This window comes from Carcharodon carcharias, chromosome 11, assembly GCF_017639515.1.
Source record: "Carcharodon carcharias isolate sCarCar2 chromosome 11, sCarCar2.pri, whole genome shotgun sequence".
NCBI lineage: Eukaryota > Metazoa > Chordata > Chondrichthyes > Lamniformes > Lamnidae > Carcharodon > Carcharodon carcharias.
Window position 1 is genome coordinate 16,108,403 of NC_054477.1, and position 14,214 is coordinate 16,122,616.

Sequence of the window (14,214 nt, forward strand, 5' to 3'; positions counted from 1 at the left end):
GATCGTAACATGCGTAACGTGTGATGGTTATTTGGCCGTGTTTGACAGCGAATCAACAAAATGCTACTGCAAAGACTTGCATTTGTATTACACTTTTCCCAAACCACTTTAAAGCTAATGAAGTAGTTTTTTTAAAACAGTATAAGGTGGAATTTTCCATTCCCGCTGGCGTCAGCGTGTTTGGCGGCTTGAGCGAACAATATGGCGAGAAGGCCAAAAATTGGTTTCACCATGTCGTGAAACCAGTTTGCGATCATCTGCTCTGCCCATCAATGGCGGGCTGCGTTTCCCACCTTCAGACATCAGGAACCTCCATTGTAATACATCTGCATATCAATATAACCCCAGCTCGTCAGGGATATCCCCCCACGCTGGATCACCTGAGCAATCATGCTGACGTGTTTCACAACAGCTTAAATAAGATGTGCACTTGGTGGACTGCACTTCGAGGGGAACTCAGAGGTGAGTGCACAGCAACGTTGCACAGCACTCGCGAGGGTCGCCTGTTGGACCTCATGGTTGAGGCGCCGCTCATCAGGTGAGGGCACAGGCAAGTTACTTTTTCCCGGCTGCCTGACAGTGTGGTGCTGGGGCAAGGGCTACCATGTGGTTGATGTGACTTGGGCTGGTAGGGAGCAAGGGCTGTCCTGCAGTTGGTGGTAGTGGACAAGCACGTGCGGTGTTGAGGGGGAGGGAAGAGGCATAAACTCAGAGTAAGGGGCCGTCCAGTCAAGGCAGAGATGAGGAGGATTTTTTTTACTCTCAGGGGGTAGTGAATCTGGAATTCTCTACCGCAGAGGGCTGTAGAGGCTGGGTCATTAAGTAAATTCAAGGCTGAGGTAGGCAGGATTTTAATCAGTAAGAGAATCAAGGGTTATGGGGAAAAGGCAGGAATGTGGAGTTGAGGATTATCAGATCAGCCATGATTGGTAAGGGGATCAAAGGTTACGGGGAGAAGGCGGGAGAATGGGGTTGAGAAACTTATCAGCCATGATTGAATGGCGGAGCAGACTCGATGGGCCGAATGGCCTAATTTCTGCTCCTATGTCTTATGGTCTTATGATCTCATTGAATGTTGGAGCAGACTTGATGGGCTGAATGGCCTACTTCTGCTCCTATGTCTTATGGTCTTATGGTCTTATGGCCACGCATGAGGGAAACCTTGCATAAAGCGAGCATTCCTCCGGCAGTTCAGGCACAGCCACATTGACAAGTTCTGTCGAAGGGTCATGAGGACTTGAAACGTCAACTCTTTTCTTCTCCGCCGATGCTGCCAGACCTGCTGAGTTTTTCCAGGTAATTCTGTTTTTGTTTTGGATTTCCAGCATCCGCAGTTTTTTTGTTTTTATGCTTGGAGTTGGGCCTCTAGCTTATCTGCCCACTCAAGCAATGCAATGCTTCAGAGCTTTTCATCCCTTGGGCACAGAATGCAAACTAATGAGTATTTTAGTGGACTGCAGAACAGTTGGACGACTGGGCACCTTGTACAATCTCCTTGCTAAAGTTGGCCATGGAGCAGTCAGTGGGAGAGGCGCTCACAGCCCCTTGAAATGTCACCATCCCGGCTTGGAACAGTCCCCCCCCTCCCCACTCCCCACCATGGTTCAAGCTAACAGTGCAGCCTTGCAGTGTGGGTTAGGAGAATGCCTGTGCCTGAGCTGAGAGCACAGCCTGCAGTCCAGTGGGCAAAGCTGCTGCCAATCGGTCAGGTGGAGTGGGGTGGAGATGGATGGGGTTTTAGGCAGCCACGCAGCATGCTAAACTCTGGTCCTCCAAGTGGTGGCCAGCACTCTCTGGTTTGCGTTAAAGGGCCTTCAAACTTAGCCAAGAGAGGTTCTTCTAGCTAGACACCAACCAGTGGCGGCTCGCTGTAGCTCTTCAGCAGCATGAGCAGGAGCCCCAACTCCCCCTTCTTTCTGAGGGTGCTGCTCCTCTGCCTGCCCAGCCAAGTGCTTCCATCACTCTCTTCTCCTTCGACTCCATTCTCTGAACGCTACGAGACATACAGCTAGGTTACCCGGCTCCATGTTCCTAATGTACTCCTCCTGCAGGATGAAAGAGAGAGATGCATGCATGGAAGCACTTGGCTGGGCAGGCAGAGGAGCAGCACCCTCAGGAAGAAGGGGGAGTTGGGGCTCCTGCTCATGCTTCTGAAGAGCTACAGCGAGCCGCCACTGGTCGGTGTCTAGCTAGACCTAGGGCCTATAGATGCCGCCTTTCATGCCTGCGGATGACCGAGAACCAGTGCCACCAAAGACTGTGCATGTCTAGGGAACTGGTCGGTCACATCTGCCAGCTACTACAGGAATTGCTGCTACAGGGACATGGAGCGCGTCCACTGCCAGTGGCTGTGAAAGTGACCATGGTGCTCAATTCTTATGCCAGTGGCTCCTTTCAGGGTTCCACAGGTGACCGCTGTGGGACATCACAAGCCTCCATGCACAGATGCATCTATGAGGTCATGGATGCCATCTTTACAAAGGCATACAACTTAATGCTTTTTTCCCAGGACCAGGACAGCCAGGATGCAAGAGCAATTGGATATGTCCAGGTCTCAGTTTTCACACACGCCATCGACTGCACTCAAGTAGCACTCAGATCCCCGTGGCAACAAGCGGCCAACTATGTCAAACGCAAGGGTTTCCATTTGCTCAATGTTCAGCTGGTGTGCAACCACCACAAATGCAGGTCTGCACGCAGTTCCCAGAGAGTGTCCATGACTCCTACATTCTCAATTGCTCTCAGATCTACGACATCTTCCAGGGTCCACAGCGGCTGCAGGGATGGCTCCTTGGGGAAAAGGGCTACCTGCAGAGGACATGGCTGATGACACCTGTGCAATGGCCTCAGGCTGCAGAAGAGCGAAGGTACAGCGAGGCTGATGCTGCAACTCGCATTTTGGTGGAGCAAACCATTAGGATATTGAAAATGAGGTTCCTGTGCCTGGACCGGTCTGGTGGTGACTGGCAATACAGTCCACAGGAGGTGTCATGTATTGTCGTCACCTGCTGCGCCCTTTATAACCTGGCACTGCAACAGAGAGAGGAGCTGGCTGAGGAGGAGGTGGAGGAGCTGGATGTCTCCTTCAATGAGGAGGATGTCGACAAGGATGAGGGTGAGGAGGCCCTTGAAGGTGACAATAATGGCGATGAGGCCCTCGCACTGGCCAGGCTGTTTGTGGAGGATGATGACAACATCCAGTGGGGAGGCACCATAGATCCTCACATCGCACCTGCGAACGTTTGACTCCAATCTGGCTGGTGGTAGCACACATACTTTCTGTAATAATGCTCCTGTCATGGAGATGCAGTGGAGGCCCTAATAGTCACTCAATTCCAGGAGGATGGTAATGGCATGCAGTGAGGACATTTCACATAGCCTCTGTGAATGCCTGACTCCTGTTTGGCCGAGGGCAGCTTGCTTGCGCTCTGTGATCAGGGTCATGTCATGAAGACGCATCCATGAAACCTTAAAAGTACCTGATCCTTTGTCAGCCTTCTGCACCTGAACCCTTCAGGAACACAGCATCACTGGTCACAGATGCTGATGAGATGGAGGGTCAACCCCACCTTAAAGATGCTGAGAGCACACAGAGAGAATGACGGAACTCTGTGATGCCTGCTCACAACATTCTGGCAATCCATTTCAGGATGTGTATGAGAAGTGGAATATCAATCACGCTACTTTTTCTCCTCATTATGCTAGGCCTAATGGCCTAGTTGAATGAATGATTCACATGGTGAAACCCCTAATTCTCAAATGTAGATCGACCAAGCAAGATCTACAAATTACAATGTAAGACCTGGAGTGCCATCTGGTTTACTAATGCCCTTTAGGGAAGGAAATCTGCCATCCTTACCTGGCCTGGCCTACATGTGACTCCAGACCCACAGCAATGTGATTGACTCTTAAATGCCCTCTGAACAAGAGCAATTAGGGAGGGGCAATAAATACTGGCCTAGCCAGGGACACTCACATCCCACGAATGAATAAAAAAATACTATTCCATCACCAGCAGAGCTCATGTTTGGCAGACCAGTGCATACCAATTTGCCTACCCTTACCCATTCTCCTTTGTCAGAGGCTAGAGATCAACTTTTAAAACTACAAGAGAAGGTGACCAATGGGCGTGATAAAAATGCAGGTACAGAATTGCCAAGTTTACAGTTGGAACAAGTTCATATCCAGAAGGTACATGACAACCAGCCCAGGTGAACAAGGATTTGTTCAGGACTAAGGTCCGATAACGTAACTGTACACAAAGACGCAACAGTGAGGCATAACCAAGGACAAATCAGACTCACTCCAGCTCCTCAACCATGGTACAGACCTATTGCATCTAGGGCAAGAACCAAATCCAACCAGGGATAGTATCCAAGAATGGCAATCCCACAGATCACTGTGAGCAATTAAAGAAACCTCCAGACAAGGTTAGCATTACAAGATTTCGGCGTATGAGCAGATTACCTTTACACTTTAGAGACTCATAGATTGATCAATTCTTATGTAATGGCAACTAAACGCAAACATGTGTTGTAAATAGTTGGATTTCTTCAGAAGGGGTGAAAGTATCTTTAAAAGGAAAGGGGGATGTTTTAATTTTCCTTAGAAGGATAATGCATGACATGACTAGAAGGGAAAATTATCATATGATCCAGTCTTAGTTGCACTTTTGCTTTGAGCAGCACACACACACACACACACACACACACACACACACAGCCTTGATGTCTTCAAGCTTTATACCCAACTATAACTGTTCACATGTGCCTAGTCTTAATAAGTGAGTGAACAATGTATTAACCCAATCCCTTATGAGCAATAGGTGCCTTGTGTATTGTACAAAAAGTAAGTCCAAGATATGATATCATTATTAAGACATGACAGACCCTCCTCCAGTAAGGGTCTGCTCCCTTGCTCTATGTATGCTGAAGGATCCGGCATGGTGGTATCCAACTTGCCACTTGGGTGTACCTGTCCCAGAGCAGGAGACCCTTAGCAGGCCAGGGCCCTCCAAGCTTTGGGACTCCAGAGGATGCTCACCAAAGTCATCTTAGACAACAGAGCAAAGCGGTTAGTAGACTGCCTCTTTTGCTGATGTTGGAACTTCACCGAGATGTAGTGGTAGAGTGCATTCAGTGACTTAGCGTTCAAGGGATGGATTGGCCTTTGTGAGATGGACAATGTTGAGGATGGTAATTGTGTGAAAGCGATGCTCCTGCACATCTCCCGAGTGCTCATCAGTACCTACGAAGGGAATAAGTTATCATTGGCTGCTGTGTCAAAACTGCCTGGGCCACATCTCTCCCAGGTGTCAAGGCAATGCAGGGCATAAACGTGGCAGGTTTACATGGAACGCAGGGGAATGATTGTTTGTCAATTATCACACGATGGTCCTGCTAACCCCCTCCCTGATAGGACAATGCTAATGAAACTCGCAGCTATCCTGTGCCAGATCACTGTGTCCTGATGTCCGATAGCATCTTGAGGCTCAGTATCAAGATGAGGCCTTTGTATTAATCACGCATGAGAGCTGGCATTTGGAGAGAAGGTGTTGTCTGGATGTATCTCCATCTTGAGTTGGTGAAGGGTGAACCATTGAGAAATGTTTTTCCTCTTAGAACTGCTTTGCTGAGCTGCTGTCACACTGGTATGAAGTTATCTATGTGTTTCAGCCCCTTAAAGGATGCCAAGGCCGCTGACTTGTTGCTGCCATGGTTGAAAGGACTATGCTATGTGTAGTTCCTTAAGGATGTGTGCTGGTGGAGTGCTTATCCCATTCCACAGGGGCCACATGGTGTGTAGGATACTCTGTCTTCCAAGGATGACCCCATCACTAGGAGTGGAAATGACTTATTCTTCCTCCGTGATCATTGTGAGATTGATGACCTGTCATGAAGTGTTGAAGGTGACAATGAAGGTGTTGTTGTCTCCCCTGCATCAAAGTGTGAAGAGAACTGCAATTGTGAAAACTTGTCTTCACCTTGATCCTCTTGAAATCTTGTACCTTTGAGGTTGTCATGGGCATGTCTTCTGCATCATCCCCTTGCAATGGCATCCTCACGTGGCTGACTGAATCCTCGCCCTCTTCAGATTCATCCCCTTGAATGTCCTCCTCATCTGAGGAGACGTGCAGCTCCTCCATGTCTCCCTGTGGCAAAACATCCGCCCTTTGTAGTGCTTGTTTGCGTAGCATACAATGATGATGCGGGACATATTCTTTGATGAGTATTGGAAGGTTCGGCTGGCAAATAATTTTAATGCAGCAGTAGCCTTCAGAGCAACCGGTTTTGGATGCCTTCCAATTCCGTGTGGCGTGATTTCCTCATGGAGAATGTGGCAAATATCAGCTACCGCATCCCTAGACAAGGTTTTGCACCAATGTCTTTTGTTCATCTCCATGTGTGAGCTCCATTTTCTGTAAACCCTTGGTCACGCCAAGCACCTTATTGGACTTGGTCCCTCTTGGTCATCATGTAGGTCTTCCTGGGGCCCCGCTGGCTCTTGTTCCTCAGGGCGACGGCCTTCCCTGAGCTGTGCCAATTGGCGATGGAGCCTTCCCCTCATTCTCATCAAAGCTATCAAGAAGGCAGCATTGCCTGCAGCCTGCATTCTCCACTTCACCTTGTTCCTGTGCACGGAGACAATTGAGCAATCAATGGTTGTTCCTGTTGAATTATCTTCCTCCATTTACAAGGAAGTCATGCATTCTCCAGCCCTCGACTTTCTGTTAGTCTGCACATCATATACCAAGGCCACCCCTTGTAGGATGATCTCATCCTGGAGGATGGCAGGCAGCTGATCTTTCCCCTCAGATGTGAATGCTCATTCACATCGAGGGTGTTCATTAGGGTCAAAAGACCCACGTCCTAGGAGCCACAGTCAGCCTATTGTTGTTGTCCTCCAATGGCCTTTACAGCAACTATGGACACACAGTCCTTGCACTTCTGTCCTGGCTGCAAGTATGGTGTCTTGAATGCCTTGTTTCTTGTTTCTCAAACTGCATCATTCTTTAGTACATGCGAAAATGGTGCTGTGGAATTTTCTGTGTGAGACCAGCCTCCTAATTCCCCCATCACCCACCAAGTCCCTCCCATCCTCCTCCACCTTCACTGCCTCCTAATTCTCCTTCCTCCTATCACTGCCTAGTCTCCCCCTGCTACCCTTGACCCCATCATTGTTCACAGTGATATTCCTGTTTTCCCAGTGAATGCTTTAATGTTGATGTCCCCATGCTCTTGTCAACCTGGCCCCTCCCCTTCTTGAGGCCACATGCACCCTGACTTTCTGGAACACCCCCCAATGAGACCCCAATACTCTCCATGACTTTTCATCTCTCAAAGCACGGCATGCAGATGCCTCCCGTGACCATGACTGTGCCATCTGCCTCACGGTACCATGCCTGTAACCCCCTGGGCCAAACACCTCAGTTGACTGACCACACCCTACATACCATGCTGTGCATGATCATTACTGCCAAGAGAAGCCTTTCTCTGCCCAAGATCAGGACCATGCCATGCGTGCCATACACAGCCCTCCAACATGGTCATGCACAGCCCCAGGACAGTCTGTTCAATATGCCCCCAGCAGCCTGGCCTCAGCCTCAGGGCAGCCTCTGATTCTTCCATGGAAAGTCTTCTAACTCTTGCCCCTGGACAGTCTTTCAATATTTCACTCTGTTCCTTGACCTTCCCCTAATCCTGCCTCTGTCTTTCCCCTTCCCTCCCATATTCCACAACCAGCCGCTCCCAGTCCTGCTTCCATCTTCCCCCTCCCCGCTGATATTTCCTGCATGCCCAGCCTTGGAGCAGCTTCTGATACAAGGACTCAAAATCTCGCAGCCACACACATGAAGGTTGGTGAAAGCAGCTTCTACATACTTCGCAGTTGTTGATAAAGTGAAGCTCGCCAGATACACATCGCTTATATACAATTGGGAGACAGATCATTCTAAATATCTGCTGGCGGGGTGCTTAATTTGGAGGAGGGAGCGTAATTCTGGTGAGTTGGCCTTTTAATGAGCATTCATGAGAGGCAAATGAATGCAAATGTGGTTCCCGACATAGATCAGCAGAAATGCGACCCTGCCTTTAACCCACAATCAAAGTCGGGAGAACAAAATTCCAAACAAAATCCAAACTAATTTCTCACTGGCTGGAAGCTGACTTTTGCCATCACACCAAATTTAGTGCCCCTGCCCACCACAATTCCCACCGCTGGCAGGAGCGGAACATTCCACTCACTGTCATAAATACCATCAGAAGGAACCAAACAGGAGGATTTACACTTCATCGAGGAGGTTGAAGCACAATCAGTCAGCACTTACCAGCTGCTTCGGAGATAAAACAAGCCCAGCAATGAGATGAAGAATGTCTCTAAATCTGAGAACATTGTCTGGAAGAAAAGCTAGACAACATCCGCACTAATCCCATACTATGGCAGTACTTTGAACAGCGCAAGCACCTCACAGTCATTGATGAGTTACCAGGCTTCAATGAGAGAATAGTCATACTGACAACCCTTTGGCATGATATTCTTTAAAGCCTTCGCCAGGATCATTCAGGAAGAGCAGAATGTTGTGGGAAATCACAGCAATCAGTCTGGTGACCAGGCATTACTTACTCTATAGAAGAGATAGTTTCTAACTGTACTACATGTGCTGTACACAGCCAAGAATAAAAATTAAAACCCAATATCACAACGAATGACCATGAGAGGATTAAACAGCACGAGGAAGAACAGAGAAGCAACCAGGCTCAGAATTTAATCACAGGCATAGAGCACATAGCTTACCAGTGCTGAAGCCCAGGAGGAGAGTATGGGGCTGAGACCAGCAAAGGGAAAGTACAATCATTGAGAAAACTCCCCAGCCAAGATTGCACAGATTTGAGGCAGATCAGGTGATCATAAGGAGAAACCTCAGCACCTTGATACCCTTGGAGAGAAAGCCAATAGCACCTTGGGCTTACTACTCAGATCCTGACGAAGAAGAGGAAAGACTTACTACAAACTCTACAGTCACCCAGGAGAAGAACACTCACACCAATAGGAGGGAGGGTACAGAATATCCTCAACCTCAAGAGGGGATCAGAATGAGATCAGGAAGATTAATTGGTCAATGCACCTCAGAGACTGACTCTGTAAAGTCTGAGAGTTTGCGGGGAGATGTTGGAGGATGTAATATAATTCGGGTAAAGACTTGTGGGGAGATGCCTAGTAAAGAGTTAACATCAGAAGGATACATGGTGCTGATGTCAGGTTAGTTGACTGGGAGGTAAGAGCAATCTGGAAGGGGGTGGGGGGGGGGGGGGGGGGGGGGGAAACTCTAACCTTGTGTAAAAGGATCGAATGTGTAAGTACCTGCTGGAAATAAAGAGTAATGGTTTTAAGAAACCACAGACTTGAGCAGCATACTTGGGGAGAATAGACAAGCTCCAAAACCACCGGCTAGACCCCAAGCACACAGCAAAACATAGCTCACCTAGGGCTCTGTAAAGAACTGAGGCATCGGACAGGTCTTACTTGAAACGGATAGCTTTATTACAGAGCTCTTTTCGGAGCTGCAGCCTATCTGGTCCATGGCTGGAAAGCGCCACCCCAAGGATTACCCGTACTGAGGGCTCATTCATCAGTATAATCACCTTAGCCCCTAAAGGCATTAGCTAAGGTTATACCTACAATCACTAAATTCAGCCCCCACCCTCCACCTTCAAGAACATAAGAACATAAGAAATAGGAGCAGGAGTAGGCCATTCGGCCCCTCAAATCTGCCCCGCCATTCAATAAGAGAATGGCTGATCTGCCCCGGCCTTAATTTTTATACATTTCCTATTGACAAAGAATATTTTAATCCACAACATATACATAGATACATAGGTCATGTGATTAAAGATTGAGTCTCTGAGGTAGGTTTCTAATTTGGTTAGAGTGGTATAGCTCTACCACTTGAAATTCCCTCACTGGATCAACATGACCAGGAGCGGCAGCAACAGGTACACCTTTAGAAAGTAGTAGTTTAGGATTAGGCAGCAAAGACCTCAGATATGACTATTCTGATCGCTCTGTCACTTCAATTATTAAAGGTTCAACATCAATTACAGGTAGAATAGCTGCTTGGCAAAATGTCTCCCTACTCCTTAGATGATCCACATGTTTTCGAACAATCTGGTCTCCCACTTCCAATTGGAATGACAAGGATCCAGCTTCAGAGGCAATAATATCAGGAACCCAGCTAGGTCCATTTCCAAAATTCCTCACAGAAACTGTATCTCCCACAGTAAAACTTTGAGCTTGGCTATGAATATCTTGATTCAATTTTGACTACTCTACTCTGAGTCTTCGCTACCTTCTCCTCTAAGTTTAGAAACACCAGACTTAACCTTGTACGAAGGCAGCGTTTCATCAATAATTCAGATGGAACCTTGTGGGGATCAAGAGTCGTCATCACATCACAAGGAAGAGAACCACTCTTGACAGAGCTTCACTTTATTTTAGTTATTTAAGCCTTATCATCAAATAAATGGACTATTCCCATAAACTGAATAGTCATTCGAAAGGTCAGGTCCCTGATAATTTACAGTTTAACATTTGGACAGGGTTATGGAATAAAGCGAAGAGCTAGGCATGTTCAAGAGCTAACGCTACTTCTTCTTGAGCAGGGCAATTTTGAAGAGTTTGTACGCAATATAGACTGTTAGCCTGTAGAGGACAGCATCCATCACACTGCCTTTTAAGTGGACCGGCATCCCATTGTCTGCCTGGAATACCTTCTGCCTCTCAGGAACCCTATTCTCCACTTGCTTGCAGACTGCAGTGCTGAAGGTTCACTGTGAAATCTGCTGGAAGGCCCGCAGGCCCCGCGCTCCCAGGCTGCTCGTGTCACACCAGAGCTTCACCGTGCACATCCGGGCATATTGAAGATGATTGTGCAAAGCTATGTCTGGTGGCCAGGCATAGACAGTGACATTGAAAGCATGGTAAAGCACTGTCTCCAGTGTCAGCAACAACAGAAGTTGCCCGTTTCAGCTTCGCTGCATCCATGGGAGTAACCTGGTCGACCCTACGTTAGACTACACATAGACTATGTAGGTCCATTTTTAGGTACCATGTTTTTATTGATCATCAGTGCACATTCCAAGTGGATGGACGTGTATGAAGTTGGGTCACCAACATTGTGTGTAACTATTGAAAAGCTGTGTATACATGGCCTAACAGAAGTCATTGTTTCAGGTAACGGCACTGTCTTCACTAGTACAGAATTTCAACGTATCATGAGTTTAAATGGAATTAAGCATTTTAAAACAGCACCATATCATCCTTCATCAAACAGGTTAGCTGAAAGAGCAGTGCAAACGTTTAAATCAAGAATGAAGATGTTATCCGAAGGTACTGTAGAAACTCGAATTTCACGTTTTCTTCTCAATTATCACATGACTCCTCATGCAACTATCTGTTCCACACGCTTGATCCTCACAAGGTTCCATCTTGACAACTTAACTCTGCTCTACGGGCATAGAATGGTCGTATCTGGTATAGAATGGTCTTATCTCTTCCATCTTTGCAATACCAGGTCTCGGATATTTGACAAAATTGGATCCTGTTTGCCCAATTCCTTATTTGCTTCGCACACGCTGGTGAAGAATCCAAGAAATTCAGCACAAGCTGGAGTATGTACAATGGTACCTGGTAACAGAAGACTGCTGAATGCATCTGCATTTACAATATGCTTGCCAGGATGGCGCATAAAGGTATACTTACATATCGATAAAATCAAAACCCAACGTTGAATTCTGGCCGAGGTTATTGGCAGAATGGTTTTATCCTCACTAAATAAACCCATTAATGGTTTATGGTCCGACACAACGGTGAAATGTCATCCATGCAGATACTGGTGGAACTTCTTCACTCCAAATATCACTGATAAACCTTTCTTTTCTAGCTGGAAATAATCCTTCTCAGCTGCACATCTGTCATTTGGAAAATGTTGGAATCTATGATAATGGATGTAATAGCGGAGCATTTAAAAATGCATCATATAATCAAGCAGAGTCAGCATGGCTTCATGAAGAAGAATTCATGCCTGACAAATTTATTAGAATTCTTTGAGGAGATAACAAGTAGGATGGATAAAGGGGAACCAGTAGTTCTAATATATTTGGGTTTCCAAAAGGTGTTTGATAAGGTACCACACATAAGGCTACTTAATAAGATAAGAGCCCATGGTGTTGGGGGTTGTATATTAGCATAGATAGAGGACTGGCTAACTAATAGAAGACAGAGTTGGGATATGGGTGGTATTTTCAGGATGGCAACCTGCAACTGGTGGAGTGCCACAGGGGTCAGTGCTGGGCTACAATTATTTGCAATATATATTAATGACTTGGATGAGGGAAGTGAATGTACTATCGCCAAGTTTGTGGATGACACAAAAATAGGTGGGAAGGCAAGTGGTGAGGATGACACAAGGAGTCTACAGAGGGATATAGACAGGTTAAGTGAGTGGGCAAAAACATGGCAGATGGAATATAATGTGAGAAAGTGTGAGGATATCCACTTTGGCAGGAAAAATAGAGCAGCTGAATATTATTTAAATGGAGAAAGACTGCAGAAAGCTACAGCACCGAGGGGTTTGGGGGTTCTTGTGCATGAACCCCAAAAAGTTAGCATTCAAGTTCAGCAGGTACTGGGGAAGGCAAATGGAATGTTGGCCTTTATTCAAAGGGAATAGAGTATAAAAATAGGGAAGTCTTGCTAAAACTATACAAGGCACTAGGTAGACCATATCGAGAATACTGTGAAAGGTTTTTGTCCCCTTATCTAAGGAAAGATATATGGGCATTGGAGGCAGTCCAGAAAAGGTTCACTAAGTTGACCCCAGGGATAGAGGGATTTTCTTATGAGGAGAGGTTGAGTAGGTTGGACCTGTTCTCATTGGAATTTAGAAGAATGAGAGGTGACCTTATTGAAACATAAGATTCCTAGGGGGCTTAACAGGGTAGGTGCTGAGAGGGTGTTTCCCCTTGTGGGAGAATCTAGGACCAGAGGGCATAATCTCAGAGTAAGGTATCGCCCATTTAAAACAGAGATGAGGAGGAATTTCTTCTCTCAGAGGGTAGTCAACCTGTGGAATTCTTTATCTCAGAGGGCTGTAGAGGCTTGGTCATTAAATATATTCAAGGCTGAGATAGACAGATTTGATCAGTATGGGAATCAAGGCTTATGGGGAAAAGGCAGGAAAATGGAGTTGAGGATTATCAGATTAGCCATGATCTCATTGAATGGTGGAGCAGGCTTGATGGGCCTAATGGCCTACTTCTGCTCATATGTTTTATGGTCAGGGAGGGTTCTGAAGACAGAGCCGATTGGCCTCTCAGATTTGATTTCTATCTTTTCTTCTTCTGTTTGCTGCAGAGCTTTTTCTCGTCCTTCATTTTGATTTCACAGTTGGCCAAATCTCTCTGGTGAAATCTTAATTTGGTTCAGTTTGTTGGTTAGGCTACCCATGGCTTGGTTACCCACTCGCATCTTGGAAAGTTTCATGGCTTTTCCTTCTAATGCCCCTTTTGTTTCAACCAGCTGATTCTTTAGCTCTTCTGTCTCCTAGTGTCTCTTGGGTTCCCTCTGGAACATTGAACGCTGTGGAGTTTTTTTCTGCCAACTGTTTCTTCAGTTTGTTCAGAGTGGCACTGTATTGTTCTTTTCATAATTTTCCAGTAGAACCAACTCTGTCTGACCTGAGGGATCCTTCTATCCTGTCAAGGTCCTTCGATTCTCCTAACTCATTCTGAAATACACTGACATATTTCCTTAGCAACTCAGGAACTCATCCTGTTCTCACTTCTGACCAGCTGAGCTTAATTTTTTGCAACCAATCATGGCACAGAAGACTAGGTCCTTCATTTGTCACTATGATCACCAGAAGCTGGGCTGCCTGTTGCCTATAGGACACAGGTACAGAGGCGATGCATTTCACCTGTATTGTCTCTCCATTGTACGTCTTCAGCTGAGCCATGTTTTGATCCAGGATCAGTGGTTGAACACCTTAATTTAGGTATTTAAATGTGTGCTCTCCCATCACTGTGTTTGAGACTCCCATGTCTACCCCCATGAAGAGAGGCTTCCCATTCACTTGAATGTTGACGGTTATTGGTTCAGTTTTTACTGCTTTGACATTGTACAGGGAATAGATATCACTATCAGCAGCTTCTGGTTCTG